The sequence below is a fragment of the Balaenoptera ricei genome, chromosome 2 (genome assembly GCF_028023285.1).
Source record: "Balaenoptera ricei isolate mBalRic1 chromosome 2, mBalRic1.hap2, whole genome shotgun sequence".
NCBI classification, from domain to species: Eukaryota; Metazoa; Chordata; class Mammalia; order Artiodactyla; family Balaenopteridae; genus Balaenoptera; species Balaenoptera ricei.
In genome coordinates, this window is record NC_082640.1 from 182943457 (window position 1) to 182962903 (window position 19447).

At 41.5% G+C, this 19447-nt stretch overlaps 1 protein-coding gene across 3 annotated transcripts in view; it reads left to right on the forward strand.

Moving 5' to 3' along the window:
- EML1 (EMAP like 1) overlaps nucleotides 1-19447 on the forward strand; it is a 205611-nt gene that overhangs the window by 56106 nt on the left and 130058 nt on the right. The gene's annotated exons all lie outside the window — the stretch shown is intronic.

A 19447-nucleotide genomic window follows, 5' to 3' on the forward strand; every position in this document is an offset into this window, starting at 1 on the left:
GGAATTTTTCTAGTTATTCAGCACCTGTTTGCAAATTGGAGGTATTAGCCTTGGCAATAAAGATCACTGGGTTGATTCATCCTCTGTAACGACATTTTAATCTCTGGTGAAATTTATCATCTTTATCATGGAAGAGTATATATTCTGATAGTTTTGGCAGCTTATAATTGTCATATTAATCACATGTGAGCCTTCATTAACTTGTAATGCCCTCTTCAGTGGAAAGGAAGAGAGTTTTGGCTCTCTCTCCACATTTAACAACATTTCAGAGTTGAAAGCAGACAGAATGTATTTGGTACTCTGCTGGCCACTGGAATCCTTTATACAATACATAGTTTAGAGTCATGGGAACGGTTTTACTCTCCACATATTGGAGCAGTTGTTTGGGGCTGGTCATATTGTTTCTAAACAGCCGCTCAGTCATGAAGTTGACCTACACATCTATTCATGAATGTTTTGGTCTTCTGCCTTTTCTTGTTAATTTGCTAGGTTAGCGATATCGGTAAGGAATTTTACTGGTAACGGTGTCTAGAAGAAAGTAAAAACCAGCTCTTATATTGTATGACTAACAGTTTAAAGAAAAATGACTTTATTATTTATTTATTTATTTTTTTATTGAAGCATAGTTGATTTATAAATACAATGTTGTGTTAAATTCTGCTCTACAGCAAAGTGACTCAGTTATACAGTATATACATTCTTTTTCATATTCTTTTCCATTATGGGTTATCTCAGGATACTTAATATAGTTCCATGTGCTATACAGTAGGACCTTGTTATTTATCCCTTCTATATGTAATAGTTTGCATCTGCTAATCCCGAAGTCCTAATCCATCCTTCCCCCAACCACCCTTGAAAAAAATGACTTTAAAATAGCTAGAATCAAGCAATAAGATCAGTTCAAAATACAATCGAATCACAACTGTTGAATTGCTTTTCTTAAAAAGCTCAGCTCTGTGTTTATTTTTTGGTTACCTTATGAATAAAGTTTAAAGCAAGAGTAGCCTATCAGGCAGAAATGAGTGTTCACTGGTGATGTCTTAGGCAGCAGATGTTTTGATGTGAAATTATTCATTTTTAAGAGGCTTCCATTAAGTGAAAATATAAACGAATACAATCCAGTTAATGACTATGATGATTCAATTAAAGCAGTGGATCACAGAAACACCATTTCACCAAGAACTAAATTAAACATTTGGATGTTTTATTAGCTACATTTTTTTCTTTTTAAATTAGAGATTTACATGACAGTGGCAGGACTACAGCAGTGTAATAGATGAACTCATAAATTTTCATATGTGGGTACACGCCATGCTTTTGATAGTGACAGGAACTAAAAAGTCATAGTTGTATATTAGCTTCAGAAAATGCAACCCATACTTCTTATTTGTATGACTGTCACAGTTAATGTCCTCCTGGTGAGATAAAGATAGAAGTTAGTAATAAAAATGAGAAGGAAGGAAGAAAAAACGTTGTTGTAATGAGTGAAATCTCTTTTATCCTTCTACTTTTTTTCCTTACTATCTCTCCTACTTAATTTGTAATGGATATTAAATGTGAATGTAGGCAGTATCTAGCCTCCTGAAAAGACTATCCATTCTCATCTTTTAGATACTGGCCTTCTCATTTAAGTAGAAAATGTGTGCCATGTTTTTTCTTCAAACTGTTTAGAACTCTGTAAAGTGAGCTAGAAATCACAAACTTCTTTTATTGCCCTAAGAAAAACTACAGTAGTTGGAAAGTGGACTCAAGCTGGCATTTATAAGACAGTTTGTCGTTTGGGAAATACTGACCATCCTTTATTCCATTTTTTTTTCCAGAGCCTTCCCTTGACATAGGTAGAATTACCATCCTCTTTTACGTAGGAAGAAACTGACGCTCAAAGAGATTTTTCTGACTTTATAAGGCCACACAACTAGTAAAGCTTGGATACCAGTATGATTTCTTTGTTTTAATAACAGCTATAGAGACATATAATTCACATTCTATAAAAATTCACCCTTTTAAAGTGTACAATTAAGTGGCTTTTCCTATATTCACAGAATTGAGCAAGCATCAACATTATCTAATTTTAGAACATTTTCATCACCTCCCCAAAGAAACCCCAGGACCCACAAGGTTGTATTCCCTGTTGCCCTAGCCCCTGGCAACTACTAACCTACTTTCTGTTTCTATAGATTCTGCACGTTTAATATAAATGGAATCATATACTATTTGGCCTTTTGTGTCTGGCTTCTTTCACTTAGCATAATGTTTCAGGGTTCATCCATGTTGTAGCATGTGTCAGTACTTTATTCCTTTATATGGACAAGTAATATTCCACTGTATGGATAGATCACATTTTATTTATCCATTCACCAGTTGATAGGCATTTAGGTTGTTCCTACTTTTTGACTATCATGAATAATACTACTTGGAACATTCATGTCCAAGTTTTTGTGTGAACATGTGTTTTCATTTCTCATTGGTCAATACCTAGGAGTGGAATTGCTGGGGCATATGGTAACTCTGGGTTTAACATTTTTGAGGAACCAATCTGAATTTTTTGAAATCTAAATGTCAAGCTCTTTTTATTATACCTTGCTGATATAAGAATAGGGAGTCAAGGAGCTGGATGAAAGAGGGAAGGAGGTGGGTGGGAAGAACATAGTGTTGCTGTTTCATTTCTGTGAGTCACTTTTGATTCTCTCATCAGTCACAGATCATCAAAACAAGTCAATGCACACTCTTGCTTAGTTGCCATAGGTTGTAAGAGTCTCAGCATTCGAGGGGACCAAAAAGGTGATCTCATCTCATGGTTTACTTTCTTAAGCCTTTGAATGTTTCTTCAAAGTACAGCTCACCCAGGAATCCAAATGTTAAGCAGATAAACAGGGAGCAGCTCCAGCTAAAGTGGGGAGAGGGCAGCGCTCTCTGGTCCTCCTCGCCTGTCTTGCCCTCCACTGATTCAATCCACCCATCCCGCCAGGGCTTGAAATCTCTGTTCCATGGGGGGATGCTCCAAAGGTTATCCAACCCACGTTCGAGCAGTTCCAAGGGACTGGAAACTCACTGTCCCTCCATGCAATTCATTCCTTCTTTGTATAATTCAGACTGTCAGTTCCTAAATGCAGTCAAAGTTTGGCCCCAGTTCTGTCCCTTGGGTCCAGAGAAAATAGGTTTAATCTGTTTTCCATGTGCTAGGTTGTCCCATGTTTGAAGACAGTCATGATAGCTCTTTCTCAAGTCTTCTTCCAGCTAAACATTACCATTAAAAAAGAAAAAAAATTCCTCACAAGACACAATTTTAGACCCTTAATCATCCTGGCTTTCCTGGTCTACGTTTGTTTTCTTTATTCTATACGCCTTTTTAAATTTGACACAGCTGGATGTTGTATTCCAAGCATGGTTTTTAAATAGAGCAGAGTAGAGCCGGATACTTCACCTCCCTTGTTCTACAGCCTATACTTCTAATAATGCAACCCAAGATCGTATTAGCTCTTTTGCTTGTCACTTCACATTGTTACCTCTTACTGGTTTTCACCTAAAATTCTTATCTGTTTTACATGTACTGTGGCTAAGCCCCCTTTTTTTTTTTTGAACATCTTTATTGGAGTATAGTTGCTTTACAATGGTGTGTTAGTTTCTGCTGTATAACAGTGAATCAGCTGTACGTATACATAATCCCCATATCTCCTCCCTCTTGTGTCTCCCGTCCACCCTCCCTATCCCACCCCTCTAGGTGGTCACAAAACACTGAGCTGATCTCCCTGTGCTATGTGGCTGCTTCAGACTAGCTATCTGTTTTACATTTGGTAGTGTATATATGTCCATGCCACTCTCTCACTTCGTCCCAGCTTACCCTTCCCCCTCCCTGTGTCCTCAAGTCCATTCTCTACGTCTGCGTCTTTATTCCTGTCCTGCCCCTAGGTTCTTCAGAACCTTTTTTTTTTTTTTTTTTTTTATTCCACATATATGTGCTAGCATACGGTATTTGTTTTTCTCTTTCTGACTTACTTCACTCTGTATGACAGACTCTAGGTCCATCTGCCTCACTACAAATAACTCAATTTCGTTTCTTTTTATGGCTGAGTAATATTCCTTTGTGTATATGTGCCACATCTTCTTTATCCATGCATCTGTCGATGGACACTTAGGTTGCTTCCATGTCCTGGCTATTGTAAATAGAGCTGCAATGAACATTGTGGTACATGACTTTTTTTTTTTTTAATTTTTTAAAAAATTTATTTATTTATTTATTTTTGGCTGTGTTGGGTCTTCGTTTCTGTGCGAGGACTTTCTGTAGTTGCGGCAAGCAGGGACCACTCTTCATCGTGGTGCGCGGGCCTCTCACTGTCACGGCCTCTCTTGTTGCGGAGCACAGGCTCCAGACGCGCAGGCTCAGTAGTTGTGGCTCACGGGCCTAGTTGCTCCGCAACATGTGGGATCTTCCCAGACCAGGGCTCAAATCCGTGTCCCCTGCATTGGCAGGCAGATTCTCAACCACTGCTCCACCAGGGAAGCCCCATGACTTTTAAAAAATTAATTAATTAATTAATTAATGTTTGGCTGTGTTGGATCTTCATTGCGGTACACGGGCTTCTCATTGCGGTGGCTTCTCTTGTTGTGGAGCACGGACTCTAGGAGCGTGGGCTTCAGTAGTTGTGGCACATGGGCTCAGTAGTTGTGGCTCGCAGGCTCTAGATCACAGGCTCAGTAGTCGTGGTGCATGGGCTTAGTTGCTCCACGGCCTGTGGGATCTTCCCAGACCAGGGATCGAACCCATGTCCCCTGCATTGGCAGGTGGATTCTTAACCACTGCGCCACCAGGGAAGTCCCATGACTCTTTTTGAATTATGGTTTTCTTAGGGTATATGACAAGTAGTGGGATTGCTGGGTCATATGGTAGTTCTCTTTTTAGTTTTTTAAGGAACCTCCATACTGTTCTCCATAGTGGCTGTATCAATTTACATTCCCACCAACAGTGCAAGAGGGTTCCCTTTTCTCCACACCCTCTCCAGCATTTATTGTTTGTAGATTTTTTGATGATGGCCATTCTGACTGGTCTGAGGTGATACCTCATTGTAGTTTTGATTTGCATTTCTCTAATGATTAGTGATATTGAGCATCCTTTCATGTGTTTGTGGGCAATCTGTATATCTTCTTTGGAGAAATGTCTATTTAGATCTTCTGCCCATTTTTGGATTGGGTTGATTGTATTTTTGATATTGAGCTGCAGGAGCTGCTTGTAAATTTTGGAGATTAATCCTTTGTCGGTTGCTTCGTTTGCTAATATTTTCTCCCATTCTGAGGGTTGTCTTTTCGTCTTGTTTATGGTTTCCTTTGCTGTGCAAAAGCTTTTAAGTTTCATTAGGTCCCATTTGTTTACTTTTGTTTTTATTTCCATTTCTCTAGGAGGTGGGTCAAAAAGGATCTTGCTGTGATTTATGTCATAGAGTGTTCTGCCTATGTTTTCCTCTAAGAGTTTGATAGTGTCTGGCCTTACATTTAGGTCCTTATTCCATTTTGAGTTTATTTTTGTATATGGTGTTAGGGAGTGTTGTAATTTCATTCTTTTACATGTAGCTGTCCAGTTTTCCCAGCACCACTTATTGAAGAGGCTGTCTTTTCTCCATTATATATTCTTGCCTCCTTTATCAAAAATACGGTGACCATATGTGCCTGGGTTTATCTCTGGGCTTTCTATCCTGTTCCATTGATCTATATTTCTGTTTTTGTGCCAGCACCATACTGTCTTGATTACTGTGGCTTTGTAGTATAGTCTGAAGTCAGCAAGCCTGATTCCTCCAGCTCTGTTTTTCTTTCTCAAGATTGCTTTGGCTATTGGGGGTCTTTTGTGTTTCCATACAAATTGTGTGATTTTTTGTTCTAGTTCTGTGAAAAATGCCATTGGTAGTTTGATAGGGATTGCATTGAATCTGTAGATTGCTTTGGGTAGTATAGTCATTTTTGCAATGTTGATTCTTCCAATCCAAGCACATGGTATATCTCTCCGTCTGTTTGTATCACCTTTAATTTCTTTCATCAGTGTTTTATAGTTTTCTGCATACAGGTCCTTTGTCTCCTTAGGTAGGTTTATTCCTAGGTGTTTATGTTTGGCTAGGTATTTTATCCTTTTTGTTGCAGTGGTAAATGGGAGTTTTTCCTTAATATCTCCTTCAGATTTTTCATCATTAGTGTATAGGAATGCAAGAGATTTCTGTGCATTAATTTCGTATCCTGCTACTTTACCAAATCCATTGATTAGCTCTAGTAGTTTTCTGGTAGCATCTTTAGGATTCTTTATGTGTAGTATCATCTCATCTGCAAACAGTGACAGCTTTTCTTCTTCTTTTCCAGTTTGGATTCCTTTTATTTCTTTTTCTTCTCTGATTGCTGTGGCTAACACTTCCAAAACTATGTTGAATAATAGTGGTGAGAGGGGACAACCTTGTCTTGTTCCTGATCTTAGTGGAAATGGTTTCATTTTTTCACCATTGAGGACGATGTTGGCTGTGGGTTTGTCATATATGGCCTTTATTATGTTGAGGCTAAGCCCTTTTTTTTGCTTACTTTTACATTTTCTTTTTGAGGAGGAATTTCCTCCAGCCCAAGATGATTGTAATCTGTATCGTAATGCTGTAAATAATCCCAACACTTAAGTAAAATATTTCAGTGTTATAATAACATGGAAGTTAGTCATTGCCTTAAAGGTTATGATTCTGGCTGATAGCATTTTTTCCATCTTGCCTGGAAAGGTGTTGTGAGAGACCTTATCAGCTTCCTTCTAAAGCCTATGCATGGCGTATCTACCACTTCCTGGTGCAGCTGGGCTTCTTCCCCTGCAGGTGCTACCTGTTAATAACCATGGCCGGTCAAGTCCACACTCACAACCTGCTGCTTCCAATGACATTCTGAAGTCAGTATAATAATCTTTTGAGCTACTGCCATTTATTTTTTTCTAGTTGTGAAATGAAAACTTGTTTTCATTTCTAAGCATTTATATTGGGGGAGTTAAGAATACTTTATTTAAAATCTTAGAAATAGTTTGGCATCTGTAATTCTGACCACTTTCTCTTTACTATGATTAGGATAGGATTTTCAAGTTGGCAAATAGTTGGGTTTGAAACATCATCAAGGACCTCGTGTGAGGAAATCATTCTGAGCTCAACAACATGAAGTATTTTCAGACCTCTTACGTATTCTTATGTGGTGGCAGAGGACTGATTTACGCTTTCTCTGATAGCAAAATCTATAGAAAATGCTTTCACGGGAGAGTGCATAACAAGCACCCATGCTAAGCGAGAACTTCTAATTGGTTCACTTGGTATTCCGGCAGGGAATTTATTTTATAGCCAGACCACGAGCATTTATGACATTATGAACAGACCCAAGCATTTTGGTGGAGAATTCACAAAACGATGCTTAAAAGTAACCATTGGTCGGTTATTAATTTTTGAGATGGTGTAAGCCTTTTCATATAGTCTTTTAAAAAAATTAACATTTTACTTGAGTGGAGGATGGGTAAAAGAAAAATAACATCTTCGTTTCTACTGTTACAGTCTGTTCGAGCTGTAAAACTAGAAGCGTAAAAAACTTAATCATGGATAGCATTGAAAATTGAACATTAAAGCATTGCTTTTATTAGCAAAGACGCTTCTCCAAGGACTTAAAATCAATGGTAATTTGTACTACTTACAAAAATTCTTTCAGGAAAACTGTGGTTATTCATCTTAAAAATCCTAGCTTATTAATAGAGGATTTCTAGGATTTGTAAAGTGTTTTAAATGCCACCAGAAACATGGATAATAAAAAAGTGTGCTGTAAACCTTAAATGTATATAATTATTATCAATATACCCTCCCCCCAAAGCTTCATGTTTTTCTCGCTAGATATTGGGCACGTACATTTAATATTCTGCTGAAAGCAGCATGTTTGTTTTAATATCATGTAGGACTGGGTCTGTCCTTATGGGCCAGCAGGAGCCAGCACACATCCTCCTTGGTTTACTTTAAAGAAATAGCTCTTCAGAAGTTTATCTTTCTTCAAAGTATTTATTTTTCCATTAAGAGTTAGGTAGACATACTTCCAATTTTGTTTCCTCTCAAGCTGCATCTTTACTGGAAAATACTATTTGTGTGGAAAACCACATTTTTACAGAGTACTTAGTCGTGTCTTAAAATGCAGTAGCACATTTTTTCTGCCAGTTTTCTGGAAAAGATTTAAACTCTCTGACTTTAATAAACTACCCCCTCTGTGAAGGGGCACATTTGACCGTTACCCTTGGATGATGCAAGAGGGCAGGGACGCCAAGCCCAGAGCCTGCCCACGGTGGGGAGTTCCACAGGAGACCTTGGCTACCTGCAGAGGGGGAGAGAACGGGAGGTGCCAGCCTTCCGAGGGGTGGGGGCCAGATCGTTGTGCAGCACTGCGGTGTGGTCCAGGACTGGCTGTGTCCTTCATGCTGTGCCCTCTGGAGGGGAAGGCATTATTGTCCTGGACTGCAAATTATTCCCACAAAAAGCCTTTCGAGGACAATGGGCAGCTCACATTAAAGATAATGAGGATAGAGACGGTTAGGCAAGCATTCATGGAGAGAGAGGCCTTTAAGTTCACTTGGCAAATGGAGCCAATTTCGAGTGAATCCCTACAATGTGCACAGGACAATGAAAAATGTTTAAAACATGGTTTTCCCTAGAAACACTAGATTTCCCTAGTCATCGTCCTACACTCCTCTTTCTCCCGGCCTCCCATCTCCGTGGGCCTGGGAGGTTCTGCTCCCCAAGTATCTCATCATTTCTCCCTGCGCTTTAGCTCAGACCTTGGTCAGTTCTCATCTGGGGTTCGTTGTAAGGACTGCAGCCCCACACTAGCCTTTCTGCCTCCAGTCTCAGCTCCTTTTCTTATTGAACAAGTGGTTGAGTGTCCACCGTACTCATCATTACATGGATCTGAGGGTTCCAGCAACACACCAGGTCCACGTGGTCCTTGCTTTCAGGAAGCTGGAGTTGCCCTTGGGGAACTGGACGCCCGTCATCATGTTCACAAGGAGTTGTTTAATGACCCCGGGAATAGATGGTGCTGAGAAGAAGCGTAGGAGTGTGGCCAGGCATCGGACTGAGGAAGGCCTGTGTGAGCTCTTTCGGGGATGAGTGGAAGCCACACGCTGACAGGGGTTGGGGAGAGGGCGGGGAAGAGCATTCCAGACCGGGTGGGAAGCCCGGAGGGGTTGGGGGGAAGGACCTTTTGGAAACTGAAAGAAAGTCTCCTGTGGTGAAAGAAAAAAGAGCAGAGCTTGAAATGAGGCTCGGTGTGTCCTGTGGGGCCTTTCGGTCACATTGAGGAGTTTGGTCTTATTTCCAAGGAGCAGAGAGAATGTGCTAGAGAATTTTGAGGCAGGAGAGTGACGTGGTCAGATATGCAGGGACTTTTGGAGGATGGCTCTCCCTGGAGCATGGAGGGGTGGTGGCCGGAAGAGCAGGGGAGGGTGGAGGAGGGAGGCTGCTGTGTGAACCCAGGGAGAGGCGATGCTGATTTCCACCAGGGGGGGCACTTAGGGACTGACCTCACCTGGACTTAAGTCATTACAAGCGGGAGGAGGAGGAATCAAGGATACCACCTGGGCTCCTGACTCACCCACCCAAGTGAGTGCCGTGGGCCGAGATAGAAGGACCTAGAAGGACCGGCATGTGGACGATGGTTCAGTTGGGGCTTGTGGGGCATGCAAGCCGACGGGCTGAGTAGGCTGTAGGACGTGGGGACCGGAGCCTGGGAGACGTCCAGACTGGAGATAAAAAGTTTGAGAGCCATCAGTATACAGATGGTGACAGAATCCACGTTGAAGGTGAGCTCACCTCAGGTGAAATTAGCTGTTTGGAATGCTCCTCCTGGAAGACAGGTCTGATCTGGAAAACCACCTCCTGTTGCAGAGTCTTCAGGGCCCCCCTCCTTCCCCTTTGGCATCCAAAGCCCCCAGCGGGCAGCTGCCTGTCTCCGCCGAGTCCCAGCTCCTTCGCCTGCCACCACCCCGGCTCCCGAGTGTTGTGAGGTGTCCTTTCTTGGTGGCCACATAAACCTCTGTCATCATGATGATCCCAGAGGCCTGTCGTGGTGATTTATTTTCAGATCTCCCGTTAGACTGTCACCACCTTCCAGGCAGAGGCTCCCGGTGATCACATTTGTGTTTTTTTGCTCCTCAGCTGAGCCTGCACCTGGTGGGTTTCCTGCTGGGTATTGTGTGTGTGTGAAATACACACACACACCAGTCAAAATGCTTCCCGTGTAACATGTGCACTAAACTGAGGTTAAACAGGGGAAAACACTCATGCCACTTTTCTGTATGCTTGAAATAATGTGTATATATATATTTTATATTATATATCACATGTGTATATAAGTACACATGCATACATATTGGTACCCATGTCACAGGAATGTAGATACACATGCACACACGTGTGACATTTAACTCTCTTCCTCATCAAAGAACCAGTAGACTTAGGCATTGCAGGCAAGGAAACATTACGGGTAAAACCCAGAAACATACGGATGTGGGACAGTGCGGAGACTGGCCAGATGGAGTCAGACTCCCGTGCACAAACAGTACAGAAAGCCCCAGCTGGACACGGGTCCACTTGAATCAATAAGTAGAAACATTTGCAAAAAGCCTGGGGTGGTTTAACAGACTTAACACAAATTATATTCAGCCAAAGGAACTGACACAAGGAAGTAGTTCTTGGCAAACCCGGCATTTTTAGCAGTAAAAAAAAAGTTTGGACTGTTCAATTAACCCCCCAAAGTTATTTTGTGTAACAAGAATTTTACCATTTCTAGAAAAATATGCTCCAGACGAGAAGCAGTTGGGTATAGTTAGGACTGTCTTATGCTGTAGCACCTCTGTACATATTAGCCCAATTACAGTTGTCAGTAACAGTTGAAAATCCTTAGGAATGGAACTTAGCGATGATACTTCGTGTAATATCAAGTTTCTTGTAATGCTTCCCTATCCCGTGTGTAAAACATGGAGACTGCTCCCCTGGGAATGTATGGGCACTATAATAAAGATAATGATCTGTGAGCGTGGCTTCACCAAATTAGTCCTTTAGAAAGTAATTACGCGGCCTTGCCCACACTCCGCTGCTCTCAAAGACTAAAATCTGCTCTGTGTGTCATTTCTTTGCCTTCCTAGAAAACGGCCTCGTATTGAGTTGACATAATTTAATTATATAAAATTATGTGTTCAGACTGCATCTTGTACTTAATTATAGCTCTGACACTACAGAGTTGTTATTTCCCAGCCAGAGCTTGTGCTTCTTCAAAGTGGGGGCCACGTCCCATTCATCTTTGTCTGCCCACTGCCGGGCACCGTGCGTGTGCGTGTGTGTGGCGTGGCAGGGGAGGAGCGGGAGACACAGGCAGTGCTGGCGGTCTCACCAGGCAACCTCAGGTGTCACAGAGTCTGAGCACTTACAGGTGTCCCCTCTTTAACCCTCACTCCACTCCTTTGAGATGGCTGCTGTGATCATCTGCATTGTGACTGGTGAGGAAACGGAGCCCTAAAAGTTTAAGTAACTTGCTCAAGGTCTCCTGGCTGGTCCTTTTCAGAGCTGGGATTTGAACCCAGGCATCTGGCTCCACAGTCCACAGGCTACGAAGTGCTCAGTTGTGTTTGATGAACGAGCAACGGATCAAAAGATGGGACCGGTCCCAGACACGAAGGGGTGTGGGAGGTGGTTTTCACTGGCCCCTTGCTTCTGGGAGAGGCCACACTCTAATTACTGGTTCAGATCTGAGTTCCTTCCACTGGATTGCTGAGAGGGTCTCCGAACAAGTTCCTTGTCTTCACCCACGTTTCCCTTCAAATCACACCACTTCCGCACTTTCTAAAGCTGGAGTCTCATATATCTCTGAGTTACCCAAAGTCCCATGGAAGCTACCCATGGCTCTGAGGATGCAGGGCTGAGTCCGTGAACAGCCTCCCGCCTGCTTCCCTGACCCAGGGCGGCCTCTCCTCCCAGGTGCCTTGGAGGCCGCCCCCTGGGCTCCGGGTAGTGTCTGGAGGCGCAGGGCTGGTTGACGTGCGTCCTCACATGCTGTGCCCCTGCCCTCCCCACAGGGACCCTTCCCCAATCCTCCTTTACCTTTAGAGCCTGGCTTCAGGCCCTGGAGGCCTCCCTGGTGCATAATGAATTTAGGCGAGGTTCTCTTGGTGCCCCGAGCCCGCTGCTGTGTCTCGGTGCGCTGCAAACCTTGATTTCCCTCCAGACCAGCAGTTCCCAGAGGAACGCATCGTGGACCCTCAGCCCCTGTGTGCTGAACCAAAGAGTGAGTCATTTCAGAGTGGAAATATGAAGCGGTCATTTGGTCTGGTAATTGCCCACTTAGAAAGTTTTAACACGCTCTGTACGTAGCCCCCTCCCCTGCGGTGACCAAGCATTAAGGAAACTGTTCAGTCTTTCTGTCGGTAGTTCTGGTTCTTTCCGTTTTTCTCCAGCAGCCTCATCCCATTTATTACTCTCTTGCTCTTCTTAGAACCCTTTTTTAGTTTTTAATTGTGGTAAAATACACATAACATGAAATTGACCCTGTTAACCATTTTCGAGGGTACAGTTCAGCGGCATGAAGTACATTCACATGGTTGTGCAACCATCACGAGCATCCGTCCACAGAACTCTTTTCGTTTTGCAAAACTGAAACTTTGTCCCCATTAAACAATAAATCCCATTCTTCCCTCCTCTGGCCCTGACACCCTCCATTCACTTTCTGTCTCTAAGAATTTGATTACTCTAGGGACCTCATATAAGTGGAATCCTACAGTATTTGTCCTTTTGTAACTGGCTTATTTCCCTTGCACAACCTTTTGTGAAACTCTAGTTTCATGAGTTACAGAATCCCAAACCGAACAATGTCTGACTAAGGGTTCAAAGCTGGGTGCCAGGGGAGGGGGGTAATAGCCTCAAAGTTCGAGGCTGTCAGAGTCCCTGCTGGGGTGTCACCAGATCACACCCACGTGTGTTACCAGCAGCTCTGCTCAGCCTGTGTAAAGTCTAAGCATCTTATCTCTGGAATCCCTGCAGTGAAAAGTGTGCTCTTCCCCCAGAGCTAACGTCAGGGCAAAGCCAGACTCGAGAAGGGTGGTGCAGAGTCCTGGAAACAGGGCTCAGAATCCAAACTGCCGTGTACACCGTCAAACAGCAACAGAAGCCACTTTGACAAGCAGAGAATGGTAACAAGTGTCTAAGCTCTCTTAGGAATGGTGGGGTGAGGGGGGGGGAATTTTAGGGCAGTTTAGAAAGATGATGAGGGGCATATGTTTGCTAAAGAAATTCCAGGACATATGCCTTCTGATCACCAATAGCGTACATTCTCTCTCAACTAGCTAAGAATCTAAGAAAGGAAACAGCAGATGTGAGGCCCATGCTCTAGGAAGGATCTGGACTGGAGTCTTGGAATATCTCTGATTTTTTGTTCTTTTTTTTTAAAAGATTGCTGTTGCACATTTGGCACGATCTACTGACGTGAGTGTCTGATTGGAGCATCACACAGGACTGTTTAAAAAGATGAACAGGCGTAGGCTACACATGTCCAGAATGAGTCATTAACTCTTGAGAATTAGCACAAAAGATTGTGTGCATTTCTTTCAAGACCTTCTATAATCTATCACCAGATTACATTCCTGAAGTTCAAAGCATGGGCTTTGGAGACAGATAGGTCTGGGTTCAAATCATGACTCTGCCAATTATGAAGAAGAAGCACCCTGACCCCACTCTCCTCCCTCCCGCCCATCTGCTGCTCTGTGTCCCATTGGGCAAACGGAGAGGGGAGCCAAGGAACAAGGGGCTGTGTTGCAATCCCCTACCCCTGCCAGAGTTAGCCTCCCAGCACAGAGGACAGGGAAGGGTCTGAGTGCAATCGCAAGAGGTCCAGTGGTGGTGTCTTGAATCAAGATGTAAATATTTATTAATGTGTTACCTTTGTAACACATTAATAAATATTTGATGGTTGCAACTACGTTGATCTAGCCTAGTTCCTGATGTCACGTAGGCATCCCATAAATGTTGGATTCATTCCTCTGTCAACTGTGCATTGCTTTTCCAGTATGCCAAGAACTTCTGTGGTTCTGTAGTCATGCTTTATCAATCCTTATCCCCTCCTGTTTCCATATTGAAACACGGTTTATCCTAGGGACCCAGCCTACACATTGTCTCCTGGGTGAAATCTTCCCTGATCTATCCAGGGTCACTTGGTCTTTCCTCTGCATTTCCAAATTTTGGTACATACCCCTCTAATTGGCACTTGGTTCATTCCATCCTGCCTTATGGTTATCTGTTCAACCTTTGTTTCCACGATCAGCTAGCACACTCCTTCAGGGTGGGGACCCTGTATTGTCTTTTTTATTTTGCTTCCTTCCGTTGCTCTGCACGGGGCATGGTTATGGTGTGTGTCTAATAAATGCTTGTTGAATGAAAAATCAAATACTACTCAGGATTAGAGAGTTGCATTACAGAAAAATACCTGGTGATGCTGTAATTAACTTGCTTAAAAAAAAAAAAAAGAAAAATCAAATACTAAAATTAGACAAAGGGCCATGCTATCTTTAAATCATCATGAAAGGCAAAGGGAGAACTTCCTGATCCTGAAAAGCTTTCCAGTATTACCAGAAACACTTCTTCATTGTTTACAGTGGTGAAATAACTCACAATCACATGTAGCAAAGCCTCTTAGTTATTGTAGAGTGGAGTCAGTGTAGGAGCTTTCAGCGTTCATGGATTATACATATTTGTGTACATACTTGGTAAAAAAACAATATATATATACAGACACACACACAATTTTATTCTGTTTATTTACCTTTTGTTGTTATTGACATGGCCTCTAAACACAGGCCAACCACTGTAATTTGCTTGAACATTGGAGGGATTTATTGAGAGACGCTATCTCCACTCTAGTATTTTATAGTTTTCAAAGCACCTTCAGATCTGTTTCTCACTTAATTCTCACAACCAAACTCTAACATAAGTTAGATAAATACTCTTTTATCACGTTCATGTTACAGACGATGAGATCCATCAGGTGACTGATGGATGTTAAGTAACTTCACCAAGGCCACTCAGTTCAGGAAGTGACAGACCCCCAGACGCAGGTCTCCTGACAAAACCCAGCGTCCTTTGAACGGTGCCATGTTGCCTTCTATACGTTAGTATCTACACTGATCGGGTAATCGACCTTGAAAAGAGCACTTGATTTAACAAGAAAATATGATATAGATACTTGCACCTTCTATGCTGAAAATTTTGTTGTGGTGGTGGTGGTTTTCCTGGACCTTGAAAAAAGTGATTTATAGATACGCTTTGCTTTTGGAAAAACCTGACGTTCAAAAATCTGGATGTAGCGTAAGCTGTTACAAGATTATTTACAGGATTCTATAGCATCTTCTTAAAACCATAAATTTCCTTATCTACTTACACATCATATTTGACAAATGTTGATCTTGTTCTTCAGGGCCACATCCTGGGTAAAGTGCCTTGCTTTTTTTTTTTTTATTAAATTCCTGTCCTCTCTCAAATCATCCTAAAGAGTGAGGAAACTGCTGGCTCTGCAGCAGTACCTCTTACTTGTGCAGTTTTCCACTGTGGCTGAAGTGTGGGTGGAAGCATGCCCAGAAGTCGTATCCAGTGTTCCAACAGGTGCCCTGTAACCTAGGCTGGGCTCTGCCTGTTTGCTTGGTTTCTCTTTCACATATTTATCTCAGATGCCTTAAGATCCAATGGCCTGAGGGAGAACTAGCTTCTAAATCAGCCCATAATCCCTTATCTGTGATTTCAAAATCCAGAAGGCTCTGAACACCAAATGTTTTTTGGTAACTCAATTATTATTTAGACTCAGCCTGATTGGACATCATTTGGTGGGGATTGGGGGGACGGAAGGGTGGAAAAACCTCCCCTGAATTGAAACATGTGGCTTTTAATGGTTTCTATTTCTCCCTTTTCATGTGAAAGTTCTGCTCTTCTGTAGAGCTTTTTTTCTTTTTTTTTAACATCTTTATTGGAGTATAATTGCTTTACAATGGTGTGTTAGTTTCTGCTTTATAACAAAGTGAATCAGCTATACATATGCATATATCCCCATATCTCCTCCCTCTTGCGTCTCCCTCCCACCCTCCCTATCCCACCCTTCTAGGTGGTCACAAAGCACCGAGCTGATCTCCCTGTGCTATGCGACTGCTTCCCACTAGCTATCTGTTTTACATGTGGTAGTGTATATATGTCCATGCCACTCTCTCACTTCGTCCCAGCTTACCCTTCCCCCTCCCCGTGTCCTCAAGTCCATTCTCTACGTCCGCATCTTTATTCCTGTCCTGCCCCTAGGTTCTTCAGAACCTTTTTTTTTTTTTAATTCCATATATATGTGCTAGCATATGGTATTTGTTTTTCTCTTTCTGACTTAACTTCACTCTGTATGACAAACTCTAGGTCCATCCACCTCACTACAAATAACTCAGTTTCGTTTCTTTTTACGGCTGAGTAATATTCCATTGTATATATGTGCCACATCTTCTTTATCCATTCATCTGTCGATGGACACTTAGGTTGCTTCCATGTCCTGGTTATTGTAAATAGAACTGCAATGAACATTGTGGTACGTGACTCTTTAAAAAAAAATTTTTTTTTTAAATACAGCAGGTTCTTATTAGTTATCTACTTTATACATATTAGTGAATACATGTCAATCCCAATCTCCCAATTCATCACACCACCACCACCCCCCACCGTTTTCCCCCGTTGGTGTCCATATGTTTGTTCTCTACGTCTGCATCTCTATTTCTGCCTTGCAAACCAGTTCATCTGTACCATTTTTCTGGATTCCACATGTATGCATTAATATACGATATTTGCTTTTCTTTTTCTGACTTCCTTCACTCTGTATGACAGTCTCTAGATGCATCCACATCTCTACAAATGACCCAATTTCGTTCCATTTTATGGCTGAGTAATATTCCATTGTATATATGTGCCACATCTTCTTTATCCATTCATCTGTTGATGGACACTTAGGTTGCTTCCATATACTGGCTATTGTAAATAGAACTGCAGTGAACATTGTGGTACATGACTCTTTTTGAATTATGGTTTTCTCAGGGTATATGACAAGTAGTGGGATTGCTGGGTCATATGGTAGTTCTATTTTTAGTTTTCTAAGGAACCTCCATACTGTTCTCCATAGTGGCTGTATCAATTTACATTCCCACCAACAGTGCAAGAGGGTTCCCTTTTCTCCACACCCTCTCCAGCATTTATTGTTTGTGGATTTTTTGATGATGGCCATTCTGACTGGTCTGAGGTGATACCTCATTGTAGTTTTGATTTGCATTTCTCTAATGATTAGAGATGTTGAGCATCCTTTCATGTATTTGTGGGCAATCTGTATATCTTATTTGGAGAAATGTCTATTTAGGTCTTCTGCCCATTTTTGGATTGGGTTGTTTGTTTTTTTGATATTGAGCTGCAGGAGCTGCTTGTAAATTTTGGAGATTAATCCTTTGTCAGTTGCTTCATTTGCTAATATTTCCTCCCATTCTGAGGGTTGTTTTTTCGTCTTGTTTATGATTTCCTTTGCTGTGCAAAAGATTTTTTAAGTTTCATTAGGTCTCATTTGTTTATTTTTGTTTTTATTTCCATTTCTCTAGGAGGTGGGTCAAAAAGTATCTTGCTGTGATTTATGTCATAGAGTGTTCTGCCTATGTTTTCCTCTAAGAGTTTGATAGTGTCTGGCCTTACATTTAGGTCCTTAATCCGTTTTGAGTTTATTTTTGTATATGGTGTTAGAGAGTGTTCTAATTTCATTCTTTTACATGTAGCTGTCCAGTTTTCCCAGCATCACATATTGAAGGGGCTGTCTTTTCTCCATTGTATATTCTTGCCTCCTTTATCAAAAATAAGGTGACCATAGGTGCATGGGTTTATCTCTGGGCTTTCTGTCCTGTTCCATTGCTCTATACTTCTGTTTTTGTGCCAGTACCATATTGTCTTGATTACTGTAGCTTTGTAGTATAGTCTGAAGTCAGCGAGCCTGATTCCTCCAGCTCCGTTTTTCTTTCTCAAGATTGCTTTGGCTATTGGGGGTCTTTTGTGTTTCCATACAAATTGTGCAATTTTTTGTTCTAGTTCTGTGAAAAATGCCATTGGTAGTTTGATAGGTATTGCATTGAATCTGTAGATTGGGTAATCATATAGGAATGCAGGAGATTTCTGTGCATTAATCTTGTATCCTGCTACTTTACCACATTCATTGATTAGCTCTATTAGTTTTCTGGTAGGATCTTTAGGATTCTCTATGTACAGTATCATGTCATCTACAAACAGTGACAGCTTTGCTTTTTCTTTTCCGATTTGGATTCCTTTGGATGTGGCTAAAACGTCCAAAACTACGTTGAATAATAGAGGTGAGAGTGGACAGCCTTATCTTGTTCCTGATCTTAGAGGAAATGGTTTCAGTTTTTCACCATTGAGAACGATTTTGGCTGTGGGTTTGTCATATATGGCCTTTATTATGTTGAGGTAAGTTCCCTCTATGCCTACTTTCTGGAGGGTTTTTATCATAAATTGGTGTTGATTTTTGTCAAAAGTTTTTTCTGCATCTATTGAGATGATTATATGGTTTTTCTCCTTCAGTTTGTTAGTATGGTTTATCACATTGATTGACTTGTGTATATTGAAAAATCCTTGCATTCCTGGGATAAACCCCACTTGATCATGGTGGATGATCCTTTTAATGTGCTGTTGGATTCTGTTTGCTAGTATTTTGTTGAGGATTTTTGCATCTATGTTCATCAGTGATATTGGTCTGTAGTTTTCTTTCTTTGTGACATCTTTGTCTGGTTTTGGTATCAGGGTGATGGTGGCCTTGTAGAATGAGTTTGGGAGTGTTCCTCCCTCTGCTATATTTTGGAAGAATTTGAGAAGGATAGGTGTTAGCTCTTCTCTAAATGTTTCATAGAATTCGCCTGTGAAGCCACCTGGTCCTGGGCTTTCGTTTGTTGGAAGATTTTTAATCACAGTTTCAATTTCAGTGCTTGTGACTGGTCTGTTCATATTTTCTATTTCTTCCTGGTTCAGTCTCGGAAGGTTGTGCATTTCTAAGAATTTGTCCATTTCTTCCAGGTTGTCCATTTTATTGGCATAGAGTTGCTTGTAGTAATCTCTCATGATCCTTTGTATTTCTGCAGTGTCAGTTGTTACTTCTCCTTTTTCATTTCTAATTCTATTGATTTGAGTCTTCTCCCTTGTTTTCTTGATGAGTCTGGCTAATGGTTTATCAATTTTGTTTATCTTCTCAAAGAACCAACTTTTAGTTTTATTGATCTTTGCTATTGTTTCCTTCATTTCTTTTTCATTTATTTCTGATCTGATCTTTATGATTTCTTTCCTTCTGCTAACTTTGGGGTTTTTTTGTTCTTCTTTCTCTAATT